The 25,732-nt window shown below is 34.2% G+C and overlaps 1 non-coding gene across 1 annotated transcript; it reads right to left on the bottom strand.

Moving 5' to 3' along the window:
- Positions 1-12,026: 12,026 nt before the first annotated feature.
- On the bottom strand, positions 12,027-12,111 carry TRNAQ-UUG. The gene has a single exon. It is a non-coding gene; the product is annotated as a tRNA-Gln (tRNA).
- Between the last annotated feature and the right edge of the window lie 13,621 nt (positions 12,112-25,732).

The raw sequence follows: 25,732 nt of genomic DNA, 5'->3' as shown, positions 1-25,732 counted from the left end.
AAAAGATATACCAGATAGGTTATGATGAAAACACAAATTCAAATCACTGACTCAGCAGATTTTCAAAAGTCCAGTGGACTGAGGAGTATAGTTCACTGGAGCCCTAAGTATTTGATGTCATCTAAAGCCAAAGTTTATTTAAAAACAATTAATGATGAGCCACCTCAGGAAATAGTGATGTCTCTTACTCTCTTTCCCTCTAACTTACACACACACACACACACACACACACACACACACACACACACTTTATTTCCTGAAGCAAAGAGGTATCACTGAGTAATTATGAATGATACAAAATATAGTGTCCCAAACCGTAAGAGACTAAATTACATGAGTTTTACAGAATTTCTCAAAATTTCTAAGATTTCATAACCCCCACTTATCCTACAAATAAAAAGATTCTGTTAATGTTAACTAACTTATTAAGTCAGAGTAGAAAAGTGATTAATTAGAAGGTATCATGGATTTAATAAAATCAAAATCCCTTCTATAGCTGGTACCTGAAAACTGTAAAATGTATCTTTGAGAGTGAGTGAGGGAAGAAAAAAGTTTACTTGACTCTTACTTTTTGGAAATTTACTCTAGCACTCAATTTCATGTTTAAGAATGCTTTTGATCTTTATAAATAACAAATATCTTTTGTAGGTTTCAGTTTAACTTTTTGTTCTGTTCTTTTAGTAGATATTAAAAAAACCTTTAAAACGTAAACCATAAAATTCATTTTTAGTGAACCCTTTAACTTATCTGCATATATTTACTAAACAGCTTTGTTTTAGAAATTATTGCTAACGATTTTATTTTAATAACTATGGTCAGGGAATTTTTTAATATAATATTTTTGTATACTTAACTGCCAAAAATGATGGACAAAGAGGAACTGAAGTTTTCAGCATATTTTCAAAATATTAATAATGAAACTTATTGCTTTTATATAGCACAAACTTTTTCAGGTAATAAATATGAATAATTTATTGTGACATAATGATTCGTTTTATGAATGTAAACTTATTTTTATAAATTTTACTGTTGAAAATCAAAACTTACTAATTTTTAAGTGTAAATTATAGTGAGATTAAAATATTTCTAAACTGTGATGTGTTGTTTCACTGAACTTTCTAAATAAAAATTGAGAAAAAAAACTGAAGCAGGGTCCTTCATTATTGTTTAAAATGATTTTATAATTTTAGGGGCGCCTGGGTGGCTCAGTTGGTTAAGCGTCCGACTTCGGCTCAGGTCATGGTCTCGCGGTTTGTGTATTCGAGCCCCGCATCGGGCTCTGTGCTGACTGCCATCTCAGAGCCTGGAGCCTGTTTCAGATTCTGTAACTCCCCCTCTCTCTGACCCTCCCCTGCTCACACTGTCTCTCTCTCTCAGAAATAAATAAAACATTAAAAATTAAAAAAAATAAAATGATTTTGTAATTTTAGAGATATGGATAATATATTTTATAAGGACATTTCATTAAATTCATATATAGCTCACTAATACTGGTCTTTGGAGACCAAAGCAAAATTAATTAGCACATCTGTAAATAATCATAGAATTGGATGCTGACTGAAAGGAGAATCCTCACATTTGCACTGTATTATGTAGTTATTCGTTAAAGTTTTGTGATAGTGATTAAAATAAATGAGCTGGCCTGGCTTAAATGTTGTATCCATATGCTCTGGCAATACAGTTTTAGCCTAGATGTTTTCATTGCTGTTGTCCTGTGTTCATACTTAAAGCTTTTTTTGGAAAATTTCTTAAAATATAAAGACCAGTAAATTTTATTTTTATAAAAATTCTACTGTTTTACTTTATTTTTACTCTTATCAGTGTAATATACCTACAAAATTTAAAAACAAATTATACTTTAGGTTTATAGAGAAAACCTGAAGTACTCCATTTGACCACCCCCTCTTCCCCACATTCTGCCCCTTCAGGAAAAACACTCAAATATTGTGGCCGTTTTATCTGGTATTTTCTCCATAGTTTATCACATTTTTCAAGATTTTTTTTTCAGTTTTACACCTTATCTAAACTCAACTCCCACCATATTCTCCCAAAATTTTATGTCAATATTTTTTACTCAGTAATTACTACTTAAATGATTGCTTAACATGTTTTAAAATATGAAACATGTAATTTTTATATCTTTGTGTGTTTATACTGTTTTTATAGCATTTATTTCAAGGCTTTAATTTATAGCATTTATTTCTAGGCTTTAATTATAGCTTATTGTCAGTGAGAGTAAACCCCAGGAGAGCTGGTACCAGTTGGGGACACTTTGAATTCCCAAGATGCAACAGAATTCCTAGCAATTAATAGATGATCAATAGTGCTTTCTAAATTAGACAAGATATTAGTCACAACCATGAATTCTTGTTAGTAAAGCTCAAGAAGGAAATGAACTGAAGATAAAAATAATATATTTACCTCTTATTCAATGGATTATTCTTAGATAATAGTAACTTTCTATAAGACAATGAATTTGTCATATTGATTTGTAAAAGTAAAAATAGTAAAAAAATCAAATTATTTTCATCAGTGAAATATTATCACTTAATTTTGTTTGTATTTTGTGATTTTTTCTGATATGTTTTAGTACAGATTTTGCCAAATTATTTTTCATATTTTAAAACATAAACTTTGTTAAAAGGATATTTTGCCGCACAAAATGTATTGTATTTTATAGGACAAAAAACAGCGTCAAAACACAAAAGCTTTTTTAAAATAATACATTGGTAGTTTTTGCTCATTTAATCCAATTGTAATTTACACAAGCCATTTCCCCGCTTATTCTAGGCATTAGGGCTACCGGCGGTTAGTAGATAGTCACAATATTGCCTGTTTATTTTTTTTTAAGCTACAGAATGATGTGGACTTTACACACTGATAATTTAGGAAAAACATGTAAAGCCCATTCACCCTAACATAATGTTGGTAAAGGAGAGAAATGAAATTAGGTTATATTATTGATTATTTTATTTCTAAGTCATAGGTGCACTTGCACTGTATAATAATTCAATTTAAACATAAATGTAAAGATCTAATGAGCAGTTATATGGCAGATAAATAAGATCAGAAACACAAATCAAAACATGTAGTGGTGTGTGTTTAGAAAAACACTGATCTTAATCTAGAGTTGGATTGCTTGGTTTAAAAAAGGAAAATCTGAAATGCCATCACAAGAACACAACATGACAGTATTTCTGCACCATAATTAAGGTATTTATGCTATGGAATTGCAATAAATCTTTTCCAATATACAGAAAATATTTTTACAATGACATATATCATGATAATTCTTGAATAAAAATAAAATTAAGGGGAATTTTAACATAAGCATATATAATATCTCATAAATATTTATTTTTTACATACTGGGTTCAAGGAATGAACTAATTTACTAAGCTGAATTTAGTCAGGAAGACAAAAATGAAGGAAATAGACTTTTTTCTTAAGGGGCTTGAAATTCAGTGAGGAAGATTGATAAGTTATTAATGTTTATAGCAGAGAAAGCAGTCAGTGTTAGGATTCAGTGTCCCATAGAGATGAAGAGTTTAGGCTGAGCCTAGATTCAAATGTGGGCTCTAGTGTGTAATATCTGTAAAATTATTTTCAAGTTCTTCCTGAGTATCAGTTTACTCATCTTTAAACAAAATAAAACAAAACAAATACCAACAAAGGAGTGATAGTACTATCAACATCAGGTAGACAATGAGGATGAGTTGAGAAAGTTTATAAAATATGCTTATCATGGGATAAGGCTTAGTAAACAGTAAAAAAAATATTAGCACTGTTATTAAAGGAATACACAAGTTCTGAGAGCACAGATCTTAAAAAGTAATGATTTCTGATTGTGAATACTATAATGATTAGTTCAAAATCATGATCTAATGCAAGTATTAGATATTTTCTTAAGTATATTTTAGCATCTACATATTCCTTCCAATAGCTTCTTAGAACATGTTTTGGAGAAATTTCTCTTTAAAATATCATCTTGGAAAATAATGAAGTTATTTTCCATACTATTTATGATAAAGCATCTTAATGCTGTAATGTGAATTTCAAGAGCTTAACTGAATAAATCATTTTTTTAAAAAACATTTATTTATTTATTTATTTTGAGAAAGAGAGTGTGTGAGAGTTGGAAAGGGGCAGAGAAAGAGGAAGAGAGAGAGAATCTCAAGCAAGCTCCATTCCACCAGTGCATGACCCAGGGGATCATGACCTGAACTGAAATTACAAGAAGGGCACTTAACTGACTGAGTCACCCAGGAACTCCAGTAAATCTATTTTTTTAACCAGTTAAATAAATTCTCAGGTTAAAAGTGACCCACATAATCTGGTCTTGATTATAATTTGAATAGATACAAGGAATTCTTAAATATATTGCATATTCTTTTTTTTAAATATGGTACTCTAATAAGACAATGCTATTTTCATACCGTGGTCAAAGCATTGCAATAAGGAATTACGTAAAGTAGCCAAGATTTTTTAAAAATATTATTTAATGTTTATTTTTGAGAGAGACAGAGTGTGAGAGAGGTAGGGGCAGAGAGAGAGACACAGAATCTGAAGCAGGCTCCAGGCTGTGAGATGTCAGCACAGAGCCCGATGCGGGGCTTGAACCCATGAACTGTGAGATCATGACCTGAGCTGAAGTCAGAGGCTTAACTGACTGAGCCACCCAGGCACTCCTAAACTAGCCAAGATTTTTATGCTATGGTTACAAAATGACCAATATTTTATAAACACTAGTGGAAAGATAATTATTCAAAAATTACTTATATATATTTTTTACTTTATAAACAAGAATTTAAAAGGGATATACAATATCTACTGCAATACATATTTCTATTATATAAGAAGCGACTGGCTGTAAAGGAAAAGATAGATATGCAAGGAAGTGGTTCACTCTCATCCAGAAATTAATGGTGCACCTGAACCAGGTAGCCATAATGACCCGAAGGACACACCTCAAGGGTGCAGATTTTATGTGACAATCTCCAAGATCCAGACGGTCTGAGTGACATGGTCTGTGTTCCTGGTGCCCTATGTGTCGTAAATAATTACACAGGTGCAATCGCAAGAGAGCTATAAATGAGAATCACCCTAAGTTAAATCCTATAGGTTGAGAATTTTCCATAATTACAGAAATCTCAGAGTGTTGGATTTTGAGATTTTGAGATCTGGCCAAGTATTCACAGCAATTCACTACGGGGCCAAGAAGGTCTGTCTCCTGACTCCCAGGTGAACTCAGAGAGGGTCAGATACAAAGTGCAGCCTCTCCCAGGAAACCATCTGAACAGTTGCAAAATTATTCCTTCAACTTGTGTATTTGGGTAGCTAAAAAGTCATGAAATCTCAGCACCAGTAAGTATAAAAAGAAAGATCATTAGTTACAATTATATTTGTTACAGTTACATTTAATAAATGTAATTACAATTCATGCAAGTGAAGATATTTTGGTTGTTTAGCTTTAGAAATAATTGGGTTTTTTTTCTTTATTTGGCACAGAAAAACATTTTAGCAAATTATAAAATTGGATACTTGATTCAGAGCTTTGGGCCATGCAGTTTTCTTTATTCTCTTCACATGGTTAACACATTGTTAATAGTTAATGTGTCAGCTCTATATCACCTCTTTAATTTTTTAAAATATTTAATTATGTATGTATGTATGTATGTATTTTGAGAGAGAGCTAGAGACAGGGAGTTGGGGAACAGCGGAGAGAAAGAGAAAGAGAGAATTCCAAGCAGGCTCCACACTGCCAGCACACAGCCCACCACAGGACTGGGTTTCACAAACTGCGCAATCATGACCTAAGTCAAAATCAAGAGTCAGACACTTAAATGACTGAGCCACCCAGTCATCCCTGTGTCACCTCTTCAGAGAGATTCTCTTTGACTCTATCCTCTGAGTTATCTTCCCTATCATCAGAATAATGAGTGCTTCCAAAAATGTATCTCAATGAACAATTAGTTTCTTATTTGTCCATTTGCTTTCCCTGCTTTCTCCCTCTCTCCCATTTAGAATGTAAGCTATATGAGACAACAAATCATGTCTAATTTATTCATCATTGTACTCCTAGTAGAGTTACAGAGAATGGAGCTTACATGGACACCTATTTGTTGCATTAACTAATTGAAAGACAAACATTTAGTTCAGAGGAATTATACACAGCCAGTCCTCTTTATCCCTAGAACAACCGCAAGAAAGTTCTATGAAGAGCTGTAAATAAAATGATAGAGATAAAAATGGAATCCTTAAAAATGCTAAGCTGACTTATAATAAAGCAGAAATGAGAAAAAGAGGGGAAAAGAACAGAGGGAAATTAAAAAAAAAAACAAATACATGACAATAAACTTAAACACAAACCCATCAATAATACCTTAACTGTAAATTAACTAAACATTTAAAGTCAGAGATACTCAGACTGGATACAGAGAAGATTTAGTTAAATGTTGTTTACATTTTAAATATAAGGCCACAGATGTACTGAAAATAAAGAACAGAACTATCCTTTTCTTAAATGTTTATTTATTTTGAGAGAAAGAGAGAGAGCAGGGGAGGGGCAAAGAGGGAAACAGAGAGAGAGAGAGAGAGAGAGAGAGAAAGAAAGAGAAAGAGAAAGAGAGAATCTTAAGCAGATTCCGTGCTGTTAGTGCTGAGGCCAATGTGGGGCTCTGTCTCACAAACTGAGATCATGACCTAGCTGAAATCAGGAGTGGGATGCTCAAACAACTGAGTCACCCAAATGCTCCAAAGATAGAACTATTCTTAAAAAACTGAATAACAAAAATAATTGACTATGTTAATATAATGGACATTTTATAATATTAAAGACTCAATTCATCAAGAACACAATGATCATACATCTGCATTATGTAATATTGGAGTTAAAAACTATATGAAATAAATTGATAACCAAAGGGAAATAGACAAATTCACAGCCAAAACTAGAGAGGTTTTAGACTCATCTTGTAGTAATTGATAGAGACAAAATGAGAAATAGACAAAAATCAGTAAGGATATAGAAGATGTAAACCAAATTATTATCCAATTTTATTTAATTGAGATGTATTACACCTAATAACAAGATTAGGCATTCTTCCAAACCAGATGGACCATTTGCACAGATAAAAAATATGTTGTACCATAAATATGTCTTGATAATTTTCAAATTTCTGAAATCATATAGAATATGATTTCTGACTCCAACAAAATTAAATTAGAAGCCAATAAAATTAGCATATCTAGGAAGTCACAAATATTTAAAGTTAAGCAGCATGCTTCTACAGCACTTGGGTCAAAGAAGAAGTCACAAGGAAAATAAAAAAAAAAACATTTGTACTGAAATTTGATAACGCTTAACATATCCAAACTTGTACAATGAAGCTTAACATATCCAAACTTGTGCAATGTAGCTAAAACAGTGCTTAGAAGAAAAAATATAGTTTCCAGTACTTGTTTTATAAAACAAGTGTTAAAAAACATCAAAGATGTACACTTGCTCCATAAGAAGCTAGAAAAATAAGATAAACCAAAAATTATTAGAAAACATAACCAATTTTGGAAGAAGAAAAATCAATGAAATAAGAGGAGAGAAAAAAAAGAGAGAGAGAACACCAATTATCAACATAAGGAAAGAAAAATAGTTATCAATATAAATTCTTCATACATTAAAGTGTTACCAAAAAGTCATTAACATTTTATGGGAATTTTCAAACATTTATAAGAAATGAATAACTTTCTTTTAAAAATTTCTGTAATAGATATAAGAAGAACTATAAAATTTAAGTAACTATATATTTATCAAAATGATTGAATTCTTAATGTAAAACCTTCTCCCAAGCCCAGGCAGCTTCAGTGGCAAATTCTATGAAGCATTTAAAGTAGAAATATGACTGACTTTGTACAAACCTTTAAGAAAATGAATGATAATTAAATGCTTCCCAGCTTCCTTATGAAGGCAGAATAATCTTGAGACTGAACCTTGAAAAGGACAGTCTAAGTAAAAAAAAAAAAAAAGCTGACAGACATATAGTTTTCATGAACAAAAATCCTTAACTAAATGCTATCAAATAAAATCTGGCAATGTATCTAAGAAATAAAATATCATGATGAGGAGCAGTTCATCCTAGGAAGGAATGGTTGCTAGAACATTCAATAGTGTAATTCAGCACATTGCCAGAATAAAGGAGGGAATTCGTCTGATAATCTCAAGAGATACAGAGAAAACCTGGTGAAATGAATTTCAAAACTTTCAGAAAAATAAAGCAATGTGGAACTTCCTCAAATCTGAAAACCATGTTTTCATCTTGAGGAGCTAGTAAATATATTCACTCTCGCCACTTGCATTCAAAATTGTACTGGAAGTTAAATCCAATGCATTAAAGTAAGAAAAAGAAATAAATGACATAAAGACTACCAAGAAAGAAGACAGCAGTTATTCTTTACAGATGTCTTGATTGCATGCACAGAAAGCACTGAAATTACTAGAAGTAATAAATACATTTCATCAGATACCAGTATAAAAATAAACAAAAATTCATTTCTGTATGATATCAGGTAACAGTTGGGAAATAAGCATTGCATTTATAAGAATACCAAATTTAATTAAGAAAAAAATTGGGGTGCCTGGGTGACTCAGTCTGTTAAGCATCCTACTTTGGCTCAGGTCATTATCCTGTGGTTTGTGGGTTCGAGCCCGGTGTCTGGCTCTGTGCTGACGGCTAGCTCAGAACCTGGAGCCTGTTTTAGATTCTATGTCTCCCTCTTGCTCTGACCCTCCCCTGCTCATGCTGTCTCTCTCTGTCTCAGAAATAAATAAAACATTTAAAACTTTTTTAAAAAATAAAGTAAAAATTAAAAATTAAAAATAAATAAAATTTAAAGAAATAAAAAATTAAAAGGAAAGAAAAAAAGAGAAAAATTAAAAATATGCAAGAGTCATATAATGAGTACTAAACGTATTTGCGAGAAAAAGTAGAAAGGAAAGATACACCAAGTTGAAGATTGGAAGCCCCATGAGTGTTAACAAGACATTAATTCTTCCTATACTGCTATATATCAATGCAGTACTAATCAAAAGAGAAGAATGAAGAGGCAAAGGAAAAGAATGAAAAAGAGGGGAGAGACAATTATTTTTTAGTATATACTTGTGTTAAATGAACAAATGCCTTATGGCTCAACAATTTAATTTCTAGGTAGATACCTTAACAGGATTTGTGCAGATGTTCTTAAAATAAGCCCTTCAGGAATGGTTATAGCAGGGCTATAACTTCGAACTAGAGATTGGCCAGTTGTGATGTGTATATGGAACAGACTAGAATACTCTACAACAATAAGATCCATGCAACAACACAGTTAAGCACAAAAACGTAATGTCGAGTAAATGCTATTAGAAGTCAAAAGAGTGGTTATAGTGGTTGAAAAGGGGCATGCAGAAGGGTTTGGGCTCTTGGTGATATTTTATTTTTAATCTGGGTGCTATATACATGGATGTTTCTTTTATTGGAACTAGTCTATGTGTTTACAATTTGTGCACTTTTTTAAAAAAATATGTGGGTTACTCAGCAATTAAAAAGTTTATAATTCAAAAAACAGACGTAGGGATTTCTGCTTCTTGTCCTGAGGAAGTATTGAGAATGGATTTGCTCTCTTAACTGTAAAAAAAGTAAATAAATAAAAATAGAGAAAAATGGACAAAGTAAATGCAACTGCTGTTTGTAGATACTGAACAGATGAAAGTGCAGACCTGTGATCCTTTAGAAAGAAAAAAAAATCATGTAATTCCTACAATTATCTTCTCTCTTTGCCTGGAGAAATCAGCCAAACCCTGTAGACCATAATGTTAACGGGAGGACTCCGAAGCCGACCGAAGTGGCCTCACTGGAATGAGGAGGCCGGAAGGCACGCATCGGAGTTCAGGGTAGCTCAGATGGCTGAAATTAGCTCGTCTTATCTTTTTTCCCATACATCTGAGAAAAAAACCCTTGACTTGATTTTTAGATGACCTCATTCACAATACATGTTCAATGCTGAACACTCAGATTATTCTAGCTAGTCCAATATATAAAAATTACATTTAATAATCATCAATAATTTTGTCAAGTGATAAAATAATTCAATATAAAAACCCATGATCTAGCTTGGACTAGAAAAGGAATGTGCTTTTAAGGTATCTGAAACTGACATTGAATTTATTAAGGCTTTTTCTCTTTAGGTCCAGGAAGCACATAAAGCAGACAAACAATCTCTCTCTGCCCCCTGCCATTACTATAGCCCCCCACATACAATGGGCCTTAGAAAGCAGTGACTTTTCTCTTAGTCTGAAGGGATCATTGTCACCTGTAACACATGAGTTAGTTGAGCCTCTGAGAGGCCCCATATTGACCTCAGTCATTTTGTTCAGCAATTCTTCAAAAGCAGGCCAGGAGCTCACTGGTGAACATGCTTGCCATACTGATGTTTGTGCTGTGGAGAATTTTAGGAAGGGAATTGTATTTCCCGGAGCAAGTTCCCAAGCACTAAACTCTCAAATAATAAAAGAGGTTAGAGACTAACTTAAGGAACAGATTCAGTTTTTCAATGTGCCATTAATAGGGGCAAAGCAAAGAGACCAATTGCATTGACAAGGAAACAAAAATGGATAATGGATTTAATGGGTTGAGTTCCAATGGAAGAAATAACATTGTCCATGAGATTGTCATATTTTTATAAAAATGTGGCTACCATTAATAGTTCATACATGGATCCCAAAAATGAACCTTTATGGTAATATATAAATCATTAAAAAGTTCTCAGCAAAATTAAGTAAATATTTCAGTTTCCTTCTCTTTATTGTCTTCATTATTCATATTCTCAGTAATTTCTTAAGAACACAGTATCATTGATAGCAATACAGACTGCATACCAACCTGTGGTTTTCAACTTTTTAAAGCAGAAATATCAATAAGAGGAAACAGAGCTAATTTGTATGCTAGAATAATAATTTGTTGGGTTTTTTTTTTTTTGGTAATTGTGTATGATGAAAATTACTAGATTCAGTGTATGATCAGATGACTAATAAAGGGCCATTTCAGTTCACAATTTGTTGGTTGTCCCTGCCTGTTATATAAGATATTGACAAAAGATCAACCAACCAGAAATTTTTAAAACCCATGAAAGTGATGGGCCCGTACTATATGACCACAACCCTAAATTTTGTACGTAATTTAGGTGATGAAAGGAAATTTAGAAATAGCAGATAAAAATCTTTGATTTATACTGTCGAGTAACAATTATCTAGAGGTAATTATAACAATGTGTTAAAATGTAGACTTAAAGTTTTATTTCCAACAATATGCAGAGAAAATATCTTAAGTATGACAATTGATCCTAGCACAAAAAAAGACTTGAGGACTCAAATGGACATAATATAATAACAAGTAAATATTTAAGTGAATTCAGTTCTGTCAATGTATAAATGTTAATTGTGATTATTTTATGAGAGACAGAGATAGAGAAGACTTGGCAAAAAAAGAGAAGCATGAAATTAATGTTAAAATGCACAAGAAAAGACAGTGGAAAATTACAAATGAAAAAATTATTTTCAATTTTACTTCATACAATATTTGTTCTGATAGTTGAGGAGATATGCATTCACACTATGGAATGTTGTCAGCTGAGTTCAATAACTTTGCCACAGTGTTATTTTTCCTTCAAAAGCAGTTAGATACATTAATGACCACATCAATGGAAACAACTAAGAGTGACAACAATTCAAACCTAAGAAATAGAGAAAAACATCTCAGGTGTTAGCTCAAGTCTTGAGTGATGTTACTCTGTCTAATTTGAATTTTCCATTGTAAGGATTTCTTTTTTTTTTTTAAGTTTTATTTTTTCATTATTTATTTATTTTATTATTATTTTTTAAATGTTTTATTTATTTCTGAGAGAGAGAGAGACAGAGACAGTGTGAGTAGGGTAGGGTCAGAGAGAGAGGGAAACAAAATCTGAAACAGGCTCCAGGCTCTGAGCTATCAGCACAGAGCCTGAAGTGGGGCTCGAACCCACTAACCATGAGATCATGACCTGAGCCAAAGTCAGACGCTTTACCGACTGAGCCACCCAGGCGCCCCCATTGTAAGGATTTCTTTCTGTTTATGATCATTAGGACTTTAATTAGACATCCCTTGAAGAGCTACCATGGGAAGCACTAACCAAAGAAATGTTATGTAAATAGTTAGAACTTTAAAATATTCTTTGGGAAACAAGAGCATTATTCATAAAAGTGACTCTCAGATCCCAACATACCATGTTCTTCAGAGTTAGATATATTTTTAATGGAGATTTGAGTTCGCTTAGATGTATTAGCTTAACAGGCGACTGTATCCCTATATATATCTCATAGATGTTTCCAAACTTTACCAAAAATAAAATTAAAGCAAACAAAATTTTTCTTTTAGTAGCTGCATTTCTATAGAGGAGTACATGTATGAAGATTATTAACTTACTGAGAACTTAACTAAAACTTGTGGGTGGAAGCAGAAAACCAAGAAGAAGAAATGCTAAGCTAATTCGGAAGTTAGAATAATTGTTATTTTGTTGGTATGGTGTATATGGCGAAAATGTTTAGATTCCATGTGTCATCAGTTGGCTAATCAAAAGATATTTCAGTAGATAATAATTTTAATTTTAGTTTAATGTAATCCTACTTGTTTATTTTTTTATTTCGTTGCCTGTGTTTTGATGTCATTTCTAAAAAATCATTGCCAAGACCAAAGTCAAGAAGCTTCTTCCCTGTGTTTTCTTCTAGGGTTTTTATGGTTTCAGGTGTTTCAGTTAAGTCTTTAACTTATTTTAAGTTAATTTTTGTGAGTGGTGTAAGATAGGGATCGAGTTTCCTTTTGCATGTGGATATCCAGTTTTTCTAACACTACTTATTGATGAGATTACCCTTTCCCTATTGTGTTCTTAGCTACCTTGTCAAAAATTTTTGCACTGTAAATATCTAAACTCTGACTCTGTTCTATTAATCTGTATGTTTTCATGCCAGTACCATTTTGCTTTGATTATTACAGCTTTGTAATATTGTTTGTGTCCTGCAAGTTTACTGAAATAGTTTATTAGTCCCAACAATTTTTTGGTGGAGTCATTTTGTGTTTTCTATACACAAGATAATGTCATATGCAAACACAGACAATTTTACTTCTTGCTTTCCAACTGGGATGCCTTTCCTTCCTTCTTACCTCTCTCCCTCCTTTCCTTCCTTCCTTCTTTCCTTCCCTGCCTTCCATTCTTTCTTTCTCTCTCTCTCTCTTTCACTCTCTCTCTTTCTTTCTTTCTTTCTTTCTTTCTTTCTTTCTTTCTTTCTTTCTTTCTTTCTTTCTTTCTTTTTCTTTCTCTCTCTCTCTCTCCTTCCTTCCTTCCTTCCTTCTCTCACTCTCTCTTTCTTTCTCTCTCTCTCTCTCTTTTGGAAGTCTAAATAGACTTCAAGTACTATGTTGAACAGAAGTGACAAGAGTAAGCATCCTTGTCTTATTTCTGATCTTAGCATGGCATGAGCTATGGGCTTGTTATAAATAGCCTTTATTATATTGAAAACATACATTATTATAGTCCTTTTATACCTAATGTATTGAGAATTTTTAACATGAAAAAATGTTGAATATCGTCAAATGCATTTTCTGCATCTATTGATGTGATCATGTGATTTTTATTCTTCATCCTATTGATGTGTTGTCTCCCATTCATTGATGTCTATATGTTGAACTGTCCTTGGATCCTGGGGATAAACCCTACTTGCTAAGTAGGTGCATGATCATTTTACTATGCTCTTGAGTTCTGTTTGCTAGTATTTTGTTGAAATATTTTTGCATCTGTACTCATTAGAGATATTTGCTTGTACTTTCTTTCTTGTGGTTCCTTATCTGGCTTTTGTATAAGGGTAGTGCTGACCTCATAAAATGAATTTTTCTGATCTCTATGCTATTTGTTTCTGTTCTGATCATGGTTATTTCCATTTGGGCTTAATTTTCCTTTTCTTTTTTACGTTACATATGAGAAATTTATCATGTTCTAATGTTAGACTATTCTAAAGTTATATATTACATCATGCTAAGATCTAGAACAAGACAAGGAAGGGCACATGGGTGGTTCAGTGGATTGAACATTCGACTCTTGATTTCAGCTCAGGTCATGATCTCAGAGTCGTAGGATAGAGCCCTCCTACATTGGGCTCGGCCCTGATGGTCTCTCCTTCTCTCTGCCCCTCCCCCGCTTGTGTGTGCTTGCTCTCTCTCTCTCTCAAAATAGGTAAACTTGAGAAAAAGGAAAAAAAAATTAAAATCAAGATTCTTTCACCCTCCCTCCGCCCCCTTCTCCACTCTCTCTCTCTCTCTCTCTCTAAAAATTAAAAGAAGAAAATAATCAAATAAGTGAAATTAAATTAAACATTTAAGAGAACTAGACAAGGATGCCCATACAGGGGATGGAGACTAAATGATTAAGTGATTTGAGGGCTTAAAAATGTGAAAAGCTTTTGTTCCCACTCAATATACGAAGAACCATTCCAGCCAGCTGCCGCACCCTCAGCTACCCTGACCCAACCCACATAGAAGAAACTGTTCATAATTCCACAAACTCCCATGACAAACGCTGCTTTGCACAAACTCTTTTAGGCTGACAGCTTTTTGTTTGTTACCGCTCACGTTCACAATCCTGCCTGGTAGCCATCGTCCTGCTTCTTCTAGACTCGGCTCTTGCCTTGCTTGTCAATCATCCCTCAAGCTCAGTTCCTTTGTGTTGGGAATTCACCGTTAATTGTCTTGTAGCCCCGGCTACTGCCTGAACAGAACACCTGTCGGTGCAAAAGAATCCAGCTACATCCCAGCTATGTTCCTCTAAGGACATAACACTTGCCTGCACCATATTGGAGGCTCCTCTGAGCCTCCTGCCTACCTCACATCATCGAGTGACTCTGCAGAGAATTTTCCAAATTTTGCCTTTGCTTTTCACTTTTCAACCCAGATCAGCTCCTGCTTGGGTTGGCTTAATATTTTGCACGGCTTCAAAATGTATTTTGTCTTTTCAAGTGAAATAAATCGGAACTGCTGCAGGCACCTGTGCAGCGGAGCAGATTTCCGGCTCTGCCATAACCTAGACAGGAAAGCAGAGCAAAGCAATGTCTTGCTAAAATTAATAACAAAAGAATGATAGAGAAAATTGCATCCTTCTTCACACAGTCGTTTGCAAAAGCGAAGCTTCTCTCCAAAGAATAGGAGTTTACATAATTAAAAGTTACAGACTCTGCCAAAAAAGCTACCATGAAAAGTAAAGTTTACTTTTTAAAACAGTGCATGTGCTGCTGACCTAAAGAAAGAGAGGGAGGGGCCTCTGGGAGGCTCAGTCGGACTTCTGCCCAGGTCATTTCTCACAGCTTGTGAGTTCGAGCCCCAAGTGGGTTCTGTGCCGACAGCTCAGAGCCTGGAACCTGCTTCAGATTCTGTGCCTCCCTTTCTCTCTGACCCTCCCCCACTAGTATTGTGCTCTGCTCTCTCTTTCCTTCTCAGAAATAAACATTTAAAAAATTTTAGAAATAAATAGAAGGAGACAGAGAAAGTGAGAAAGAGAGGTACTATAAAGGAGAAAGCATATTTTACAGGGCGTATTATCGGAGTTTGAGTTGCTTGGTATTTTGGATATTTATGTAGCAAACAAAACTAAATTATTTAATAGTGTCATGTCATCTTTTAATAATCTGATAGCAAGATGATGACAAATGAGGGAAACATGAGAAAAACTGATTTTCTTATAAGTTTAAAACGTGCATGACACCACGATACTGCTGTGTTTTATTGCTATCTTTTAAGACAAAGACAAATTAAAAACAATTAGTTTTACTTCCCAATTTCTGGAATTAGGATATATACACTATAGGTCATATTTCTATATGTATCTAGCAGACAGGAAATGGTGAACTATAGAGTCCGCAAATTGCAAATTAGCCTGCCGGCTGGCCACAGAATGAAATATCAAACAAATACTCTTCCCCTGCTCTGTCTTGTCTCTTCCATCCCTTTCCAGACAGAATGGCCAAAACTGGTCCAAGTGGTGCTGGAGGATTTTATACAAGGGCTGCTGCTGTAACTATTCTAGCCAAATCATCACAACAGAGCAAAAGCTTTTATTTTTTTTTAATACAAATAATAAAACACATGTTACCAAATGGTATAAAAGAAAATCATCTCCTTCAGTTGGCATTTAAAATTACTGTATGTTCCATAATGTTTATTTGGACAGACCCGTTTTAATCAGAGTAGTCAGATTATCATTGAATCTCAAGCAAGCTGCACACTATGTCATTCATGCACTTGAATAAATATGACAGGACGTATTAATATGATATCAACACAGCACTTCACATAATTGGTTTTTCCTATTACTGCCTTTTACTATCAGGGAACATAGTGTGAAGTGGTGGGCTTTTGGAGACACATCTAAATACTTGAGGAGAAGAGTAAATTATGGGTATTGAACTCATGGTCTTTAAAAAGAAACCAACTTTGAAGTCAAGAGTTAACAACAACAATAACAACACAAATGCTATGAGAAATGAGTTACATGTAGAACAAAGATGAAACCCACTATGATTAATTTTACTCTCTTTATTTTCTCTGTATATTTTTGTAGATATGCCTTTGTAGACATATGCAAATATATGAAAATAGTAATGCTGTGAAGCTGCTGTTTGAGGCAAAGGCAAAGAATTTATGTCCACCAAAATCCAACTCCCCATTCATAAAGTACCAAATATTTGCCTTTTTGGTTTTATCTTTCCCACCTCATTTATCACCAAATTTAATTAAAGGAAAAAAATATACTGGAGCATTAATCTGTTTCTCTGTAAAGTTTCCATCTCAGAGAGAACCAAGTTTCAGATTGTAGACCTGTCTTAAACTGCCTTTATTATTTTTTTAATGTTTATTTATTTATTTTGAGAGAGAGAGAGAGAGAAGGAGAGAGAGCGTGCAAGCAGGGGAATGACAGAAAGAGAGGGAGAGAGAGAGAATCCCAAGCAGGTTCCACACTGTCAGCACAGAGCTCTACACAGGGCTCCACCCACAAGCCATGAGATCATGACCTGAGCTGAAATCAGGAGTCTGACACCATTCAGGCCCCCCTTAAATTGCCTTTCTATCTTTTGCAAGAAGTTTCACAATAAAAGCAAAGTCTTGGAAAAGTCGTGATGGGTGAATTGTTATTAGAACTCATTTCGGTTATCGTCATTGTCGTATTTATTGGTGCGGGTGAACGAAGTTGGAATGAATAAATGACTATACATTGGTAGCAGGAGTTCATGGCAAACAATTCAGAACTAGAGATCAGACAGCTTCTGCTGTGATGCTACGGATAGGACTATGGGTAAGTTCCTTCCCTTCTTTGGTGCAATTTCCTCATAGGTGTAAAATGAGAAGATTATGCTATGTATTTTCAAAAATGAACGTCTAAAAATCTACCTGATTACTTGTTTTCTTTAAAAAAAAACCTGACTCAGTTTTAAGCAAATATTTAGCTACATACACGGAAGCTTGGCTTGCTTGCTTCTATTTGTAGCTAGACTATTCATAATCTATAAATTACTTGAATAATTAGTGCCATTAATAATTGGTATTTCCATAATGCTTCTATTTTGTAAAGAATGTAAGAAAACTATAAATAATGCTGCAAAAATGAAATATGTCAAGAATGTGTAAAGCAAAGTTGCTACTGTCACTTATTTGTTTGTTTGTTTGTTTGTTTGTTTGTGTTTATTTTTGAGAGAGAGAAACAGCATGAGCAGGGAAAGGACAGAGTGGGAGAAAGACACAGAATCAGAAGTAGGCTCCAAACCGTCAGCACAGAGTCTGAGGCGCAGCTCAAACTCTGAGTATGAGATCATGACCTCAGCTGAAGTCTGACGGCTAACTAATGGAGCCACCCAGGAGCCCCATTCATTTATTTCTGGAGGGGAGAAAATGTATTCCCAAAGGTTCCTCTGTTTAGAAAAGACTATATTTTATTCACATACAGTGTAAACCCATTTTGCAATATACATACTAATTTGAAACAAAATATTTAAATTTGGCATAAAATTAAACCGCAGCCCTCTTTTATCCGTCTTCATTGTACCAAGAACTCTCTAGAAATTGATCACTCTGATCCAAGTTGACAATCATGTTCAAATATGACATATAGTTCCTATGAGAGGTAAAAATTAGTGAATTGACATAATTCTAGTTCTGCCGTGTTTACACTGCCATTCTACAAATGAGCTTTTCTTTCTAATAGAACAGCTTGACAATTCTCAGACACCCAGACTACTTGAGTGAAAATTCAATAAGTAAGTTAAGAATACCAAATGGTAACCAGGCCTTGGGGAAGCTATAGAATTGAAACACAACTTTTTTTCTGACAGTTTGTAGTGTAGCTCTGGTGCTCTGTTTCAAAATCTGTCAAAAAGATGATAACTGGACTTAGGAGTTTAGTTTGATTTTTAAACCAAATAATCGGACAGCCGTCTGGCATTACTGCCTTTGGCCATTTAGAAAAAAAAAATCTGAGTTCTGAAAAAGCAAAAACATTAAAATCATCAAATTGTTGCTGTGTACTGGCAGAAGCATTTTCTAAGTTTCACTACAGGAACATCCAGTCAGGGCAACCGGATAATGAAGGCATCCTCACTGATGTCAATAGCACTCGACAGCAAACACATCCCCAAAGAAATAATCTTTAACAATGGTGTCATCTACAGTGATGGGGGAATCATCAACCTCCATTTGTTTCAATGGTGATTTTAGTTTCACTTTCTCAACATCAATAAACAGGTATCCCCACATTTATTTTATTGGCTACTCAAGTAAAACTAAGAAAATTGACGCTAGAATCTCATTGCTTTTGAGTTTCATCAGGTTGCTGTTAGACATCTACAAAGAACAAAGGAAAACTAAAAAAAATACATTAGTAATATTGTACTCAGAGTTGTATTTGACTGGACACTTATTCAAAAGGGCAATTCATAGTTGTATGAATCATAGAATCATTATACCCTAGGGTCTGAAGAGACTTTAAAGATTATGTCATTTTAAACTCTGCCCTTTCTGTATTCTGTAACATTTGAATACAAAATGTATTAAATTAAACCATTAAAACAACAAGATCCCTGATTATTTTCATGAGGACTTGAGATAAGTAACAATCGTAGAGAATATTTATTACAAGTCTTTTATTTCTCAGTGGTTGAGTTAATACTTTATGTAACTTGTTTTTATTTTTCTCTCAAACCCTTCTGTGATATCCATTTTACAGTGAGGATACTAAGCTTATAGAGGCTTCATGACTTCCCCGGAGCACAGAGTCTGTAAACGGTATTCATAGGTGATATTTAATCATAGTCTATACACCTTTATATAGAGATATTTGACAGGTGTTTGATCTCAATTCTTAGAATAATTACCTGAAGAAGTATTTGTAAATATTCTACTTGATGTACTTAAGGGATTTAAAATCATCTACCATTTAGAAAAAAACCTCACTGTGAATCTGGTTGAAAATTTATGTCAATTAATTCAGTAGTATAGACAAATCATTAAGGAATTTACCTGCATCCCATTGTGTCATAATTCATCAGATCCATAACTGTTATTCCAAAGGTACGTGGCACCAAAAGGCAAGTTGCAAAAAAGTAGGTAAGGCAGGGACAAATCTTACTAAAAGGATTAATATGAAACAATGAGACCAAGGAACAAAGTTCTGACATCAGGCTTTGTGTAAGGGAAAAAAAAAAAAAAAAAAAGAGGAGAATTCTGAAGGAGAAATAAGATACAGAGTGAGAGAGGAAGAGATAAGAGACAAAACTTCCTCTGCGAGCTACATGGGTAAAAAGTTTGTCATCTATTCACAACGAACTAAATATCTGGAAAGGAGACTAACTGCTATTCAGTTCATATGCAACTGCCTCTTTCTTTCTGGATAGTTGTGGGAGAGAAAACTGTATTTATATTTGCGCTGTGCACTGTAAAGAAGATTAGTTGAATTTGCATATTCACTGGCATACTTACCTACAAAACAACCCCCTACGTAATATTTGGACTATTTTATAGCATCATAGCCATAAGGAGGAATGTCAGAGATGCTAGGCAAAATATAACTACAGGATTTCCACGTTTGGAGAAAAGGTTTCTCCAAAACAGCACCAGTAGCTGAAGCTGTTTCCCAACTGCCAAGTGGCATGGAGGACTAGGGAATTCTGTCACCGCAGCAACACCGAGGGGAAAGCTGGTCACCTGCTTGCTACGTGTATGCTGGTCACGTGGAACATCTGAGCCAGTACAGTAGTAAGTAGAAACAGAGATGGCCAGACCTTGGGAAATACTGTTTATGACAAATGTCTTACTTTTCGAAATTGCTTTTGAACATTTATAAACTTTGAAAAGAATCCTCTGCAAATTTATCTTACCAGTATTGCCACAGAGGAGGCAGACAGAAATCAGTGAGTTAGGTGACTGAAAGCCAGAATAACAGAATTTGAGGACCTAGCATGGAAGCAGAACAGAGACATTCTCCGGAGCCACAACTGACTGATGATTTTATCAATTTTCGTGAGAAAGATCCAGCAGAAAACACCAGAATACCAGATCAGTTCCATAGTTCATATATATCTGTAGATGTGTTTTGTGTATCTAAACAAATTGCTTTCTATATTTATACTCAAGCTGACTTATATTTTAAGAGCATTGTGTGTTACCATGAACTTTTCAACTAAAGATGTGAATTGAAGAAAAAAAGAAAAAAAATACCTTTCAAAGAAACTAATGGGATATTTACCAATTTAAGCAATTATTTAAAATATGTTTAGAAACACAGAAAAATGTTTTTCAATATAATATAAAATGAAAAATAATTGGGCAGCAAATTATATGTGGTAAAGTAGAAATTGTAAAATGTTCTAAAACATGAGAAGGTATATTGTGGTACTGCTCATTCTAAAATAAGTGTTTTTTTTTCTTAAAAGCTTTAAAAAGTTTATTTATTTTTGAAAGAGAGGCAGAGAAAGCAAGTGTGGGAGGGCCGGAGATAGAGGGAAAGAGAGAATCCTAAGCAGGTTCTGCACTGTCATCACAGAGCCCTATGGGGGGCTTGAACCCACAAACCATGAGATCATGACCTGAACTGAAACCAAGAGTTAGTCGCTTAATTGACTGAGCCACCAAGGCACCCCTTGAAATGATGTTTTGATTAATTTCTTTCAATTATGTTTTCCAGTTTTTAGATGACTATGCATTATTAAAAACTTTTTAAAAAGTTTCTATTTCTTTGAGGAACCGGTTTAGATATTAAGTTATTAAGACTGGGTAGATTAAAGGATTACCTGCCCCCATTCCAGTGACTCGTATCACCTAGGAAGCCAGGTACACAGCACTCTTTGCAGAATGGTGACAAATGGGATCTCTGATTTTGGGCAACCTAGTCCCTGACTTAAAACTGACAACAACAATAAGAGATGTTATCAGGTTCAGTTATGCTTTAATACAACGATATACTTTTGTTCTTCTTGTTACAGAAAATCATGGTGCTGATAGTGATTGCTTGCTAAATAATAACATTCTTTTTATTCTGTCCTTCTACGTTCTGCTCCATGTGCACCTGCTTTGACGTCTCAATGGCATGTAAATTTGTACTTGCTGAACAGAGAGACAACAATTGATTTAAGTCAGATATTGTGTTTATAAAAAACAATAAGGTGTTATTATGTTAGTTCCAGAGCACTGTCACAAATAAAAAGCACTGACTTTAAATAACTAGGTGGGTATAATCGGATTGTTGAAAATAAAATCTTAAAATTGAAGTGCTTTTAAGATTACTTGCACTCATATACCAACATTACACCATTGTTAGTAATCTTCGGGAAAATACCTTATTCTATTCTATTCAACTCCAACCAGATTTTATTAAATTAAACAAAGCAATTTTTCAAAGAAAAGTGTACTGCCTACACTAACTTTCTGGCCTTTATATTTCTTAACCTCACTTTTCTCACTATCCATATACACATATGCACATGTACACAATCACATACACATTCACCTTCAGTGAAATTCCTTTCATTCATTTAGCCATATTGATGCCCCATTGGGTAACTAACTTATTAATTTAAAAAATCTATTTCCTACTTCTCTTAATTCTATTCTGCTCGATCATGTCCTTGGCAAAATCAACCTTTCACCAATTGCTCAGGACCGTTTTTCCCTTATGCCCTATGGATTCTCTAACATACTGTTGTCAATTTCTTCTGACCCCTCTGAAATGATATAATTGTTTCTGCCATCTTTTTGTCTCTTCTTGTTAACTTGTAGTTCTCTATTAATTCCCTTTGATGCCGCAGCCTCTGTGTCTTCAGTACCTGCTGAAGTGGGAACACCCTGTCCTTCACACTCTCATTTCTGGAACTTCGGCTGCACCACATCTCAGCAACTCCACTCTGTTGACGTGTTTGCCGTCTGTTTAACACATACCCTCAGAACCACTGACTCTTAGTCCCTGGGACGCTCTCTCGATTTATTACTATATTATGAGCTTTTTGAAAAACAGACCAGCTACTTATTTTTGCTTTATTGTACACAGTGACTGTTACCAAGTAGGAGCTCAATAAATATTATTTAAATGAGTTTATTCTGAAAGTTTAGAACAAGACTTGTCTTATTTCTTCCACTCTAAGCCCTTTCAATAACCTCTATGATTTTAATATCTATGTTAATGCCTCTATTATTAATGCTTTTCCCTATATTCCAAAATCCTTATATTCTCTCAACTACTTCAATCATCTATCAGGATACCTATAACTCAGACCTCATTGTCATTCAGAAGGGGTCAACCCCACATCTTCTGTTAAGTACCTTTCCCGTACCGTCATTTCCCTATAAATAAATAAAAAGTAAAATCTTTTGATCATTGGTTTCTTGGTCCCAATAAAAAAAGTTTATAAACTTGTAAGTACATTCTCACATTTCCTCTTAAATTGATAGTTAAATTGCAGTTTCTTTCAAAATCATATATGTTGGTAGAATGAAAGTTACTCACTTGAGTTACATTGTCTTATGCCTTTCAACGTTCATTTCTACGTTTCGCTTCTTTAGCACGTCACCATATGTTCTTCTGGTTGGATACCTTCCATTGATTTGTTGCAAAGTTACTATTTGCTCTATCGTCCCTATTCTGCTATTATGCCCATGCAGTGAATGGTAAAATTATATATATATAATTATATATATATTACATATATATAACAATTTAAAATTTCCATTTGATGATTGTTTTCATTTCCTCAGGCAGCTGCAAATCAATTACCACAGACTGGGTAATTTCAAACAATAGACGTTGATTCTGTCCCAGCTCAAGAAGTCTGAAGTCAAGATGTTAATAGAACCACGGTCCATCAGTATTGTTGGCAGTTTTCAGTGTTCTTCCCTTGTGTAGCCTCACATGAATTTCTGTGTGCCTCTTCGAGGGGCATTCTCACCTCAGCCTCTTCTGTGTTTGAGTCTTTTCTTATGAAGACACTAGTGATTGGATTCAGAGCTCACACTAATCCCTTATGACCACATCTTAACTAATTATATCTGCAAAAGCCCTACTTCCAAATGAAGTCACATTCATAGGTACCAGCGGTTGGGACTCCAATATATTTTTGGTAGGGCACAGTTCAATCGTAATTCTTTTTTATACTCCCTATTTGTGGCCAAAAGTTTACTATCTTTTCTTCAATTACAAAAAGATTTTCCTTCATCTCATTGAGCAGAGTTATACTGACTGCTTTAAAATCCTTATCTCATATCAACATCTGTACCATCTCACAGTCTTGCTGTTGATTATCTTGTCTTTTAAACAAACCACAGCTCTTGAGTTCTTTGTGTGTTGAGCAATTTGCAACTGCATTATTTACGTTTTGAATATTAAGTTGTGGAGTCTGTGGATTCTGTTAGCTTCCTCCAAAAAATATGACCCTTTTGTTCATCTAATTAATGTATTTAGACTCAAGCAGCAAAATCTGGTCCAACTGCTATGGGCAGCTCAGTTTGAGTCTTCATTAGCTGGGAGGTTTATAGACTTCTTACATGCTGGGTCCAGTGTCCAGGACTGGGATGGATTTTATCAATGGAACTGGGCTACCTTTTTCTGGATTTCTTTTTTGCAAATTCTTCCCTTGCTATCTGGCATCTCTTGTTGTCTTGTCTTCCTTTTCCAGAGGCCAGAAAGATGGCAGATTTTCTCTAGGAGCTGTGCCCTGCTGCAATCTCAGCCTGCCTTCAGGCCAAAGCCACAAGGACAGGAAAGCACCTCTTGAGTCTCCATTTCCAATTCTCTGGTCTCATGCAAAGCAGGCTTGCTTCTCTTCACTCTTTAAATGAGAAGGTAGTTGTTTTATGGTATTTTGCCCAGAATTTATAACAATAAATAGCTGTTGGAAGGTTAGTCCACTGAAAACTTACTTCACCATATCAAAAGTTAAACTTACAACATCTGTTAGATATTTCTAGTATCTTTACATTCTAGCCTTGATATTTCAAAGTCGTGTTCATATTTTTTTGTTTTCATCTCTCTGTAGTGCATTCTGGGTAAATTTATTGAATTTATCTTCTCATTTATTATCTCCTCAGTTTGCAAGGAATCTTGTGTCCACTTTTCATTTATGTTAACTAGTAGTGCTTAAGCAAGAAATTGATGAAAAATAATAACTAAAAATTAATGAATATGTTAATAATCCTTTTAAGGAGAATAATAATGGATTCACCTACATTTTGTTTTATTTCATTTATTATTTCCCCTTTGGGGAATATTCTTTTTTTTTTTTCTTGAGAAGATTTACTTTTGCTTTTTTTTGTACTCTATTCTTGATTTCCTATATCCATATCCCAAACAGTCCAAGATAGCATAATTTATCTTTGTAAATTGCTTTCAAAAATCATTATCATCTTACTAATTATATTGTCTGAAAAATTTGCATTGACTCTAGTCACATTTACCACAGATAAAACTCCATTTCCTGGATGCCTGACCAAATACCAGCTTCAGCCAACGTTGTCTGCATCTGCCCATATAAATCATCTCATAAATTAGAGTCTGCATTCCTTGCAGAAAATGGATTCGTTTTTGAATCCACACAAAATAAATCATAAAGAAGAGTCATGAAGTTAGGATTGCAGCCTAATTTTCATTAAGTTTCTTCATTAACATAGCTTAAAGCTTCAATTCATAATCAAAATGTTGTAAAATTATACCCATCCTCATTGTTATTTTTGCTTCTTCTCATCTCATCCAAATATACCAGTCACTTAGAAGGTTTTCTTTCCTTTGTTTTCAGGGTCTCTGGGCATTCATCAGCTGCTCAATCTCACTTATGATTTTCAGGTTCCTTTATAGTATCTTGCAGAAAGTTAACACGCATTTCTGATATTTTAATGTGAAAGGGAATGAAGTTTGGATTTGGTTACAGAATCCACATTTCAACTATCACCATCCTGATTCATTCTTTTAATAGTAATTAATTCATTAATTCATTTAATGCTCGTTGAGTGCTTACCATGAGTGAAGTATTTGATGGTGATAAATGTTATGTTTTCTGCTCTTAATCTCACAGTCAAATGATGGAGACAAATACGGATACACTGGAGATACGCACTGTAAACGAAACATATGCACAGAAAGAACATCTTCCCTG

Source organism: Hyaena hyaena, unplaced genomic scaffold (assembly GCF_003009895.1).
Source record: "Hyaena hyaena isolate Hyena2069 unplaced genomic scaffold, ASM300989v1 scaffold_574, whole genome shotgun sequence".
NCBI lineage: Eukaryota > Metazoa > Chordata > Mammalia > Carnivora > Hyaenidae > Hyaena > Hyaena hyaena.
Note: the sequence above shows the minus strand (reverse complement) of the source record. Positions and strands in the feature narration are given on the sequence as shown.